This window comes from Culex quinquefasciatus, chromosome 2 (assembly GCF_015732765.1).
Source record: "Culex quinquefasciatus strain JHB chromosome 2, VPISU_Cqui_1.0_pri_paternal, whole genome shotgun sequence".
Lineage (NCBI taxonomy): Eukaryota > Metazoa > Arthropoda > Insecta > Diptera > Culicidae > Culex > Culex quinquefasciatus.
In genome coordinates, this window is record NC_051862.1 from 87,770,468 (window position 1) to 87,772,123 (window position 1,656).

A 1,656-nucleotide genomic window follows, 5' to 3' on the forward strand; every position below is an offset into this window, starting at 1 on the left:
ACGGTAATCCTTATGTTGCGCCTGCTTGGATTGTTTCCCGGAAATGGCACTATTTTACACTGAGAGACACTTCCTGTGATGGCGGCAGCGGATTTTTTCCCGGAAAAACCTTCCAAATTCAAGCCCTCGAGCTTCGGAACATCCGCGACGAGTCGCGACGGACCAACATAGAAATTTTCTTCCCTTTCTCTCCCGCTCCCGGAGTCGTCGTCGTCGGTTCTTCTTTTCCTGGACCGCGACACGCACACACCGACACCAAGGGGGCTCTTCCTGGTTTCCCGAGAGGGAAACACACGCACACAGGGCGCGCGCACACACCCTCTTCCCGAGCCCTTCTACCAACACCACCAAAAGCTATCACACTCTTCTTTCTCTCTTATGTAATAGTAGTAGACACGCGCTGATATGTTGCAGAGGGCGGCAGCATAAAACAACACACGCACACATGGGCGCGCACGTGAACGGTGTGAAAATTATTTCTACTCTCGGTCCAAGCAAACTTGACACAAGCCTACTTTACCGACACCTTGTGTGAGGAAGTGTGCGTGGTTCTGTGCTCACTAAACGCTATGATCGTAGTAGACTAAGAAATGCACCTCGCACGCACTCACGCATACACGCACTAATCGCTAATCAGTCTTCATAGAAGAAAACATTAGACACAAATCACACATGAACACGAATTATCGGAAAGAGAGCGTTCTCAAGCCGTCGGCTCCTTGCTCCGCTAGCGATTGATATACTGCTGAGAATCCTTCACGACGCGCCGCACACTTGGACCGGACACGGACACCGACACGATATCATCCCTTCGGAGGTTCAAGGCAGACTGGATTTAAAACCCAGACACAGGCAGCGTAGAACTCATCGAAGCAGGCACCCCTTTAGTGTATTTGTGACGTCGTCGCGAGAGAATCTCACTCAAGGAGAGAGAATCTATGCTTGCACTCACACATGACCGGATGAGGGAACATAAACGAGCTTCGCGCGATTAGGGCTTGCTTCGGGTGTGATAGTGTTTGTACGCGCATACTTTGATCGATTTTTTGTGACTCTCTCTCTTCTTTCGGGTTTCGCTCTCTTCGCCGGCGGTGCAAGAAGCATCTTCTCTTGAACGTTGCTTTGCTGGGTTGAGGAGGGTGAGGCGCGCTGGCTGAAGGGTGTTCTTTTTTTGTTGCTTCCTTTTCTCTTCTCCCTCTTCTGCCGATTACCCACCAGCACCTCTGGAAGCTTCTTCACGACCCTCTCGTGCTGCTCGTCGTTTATGTTCGTTCGTTTTCATTCTTTACCTTCCCGTGTGGCTTAATCGACTGTGTCTGTATGGCTGAAGCGTGTGAGTGTGTGTGTTTGTTGCAGCTTAGAGAAGAGGTTTGATTGTGTGTTGTTGTTTTTGTTATTGCTGCCTGCCTATCCCGCGGTCGTGCTGCTGCTTCTGCTGCTATTACTCAATGTTTTAATGCTTTCAATGTTTTCTTGCTTGCTGTGCCGTGCCGTGCACGCTGCTGTTGTTGCTGCTGCTGGTTGATTTCATGAACCTTGGAACGGGTCGTCGAGTTGGGTTCGTTGGCGGTCGGCGGAAGTGTGCTGCATTTTTACTAGGAATTGAAAATAAATCTAGTTGAAAAAGTTTTTAATTGGGTTGTACTAAATTTTGAA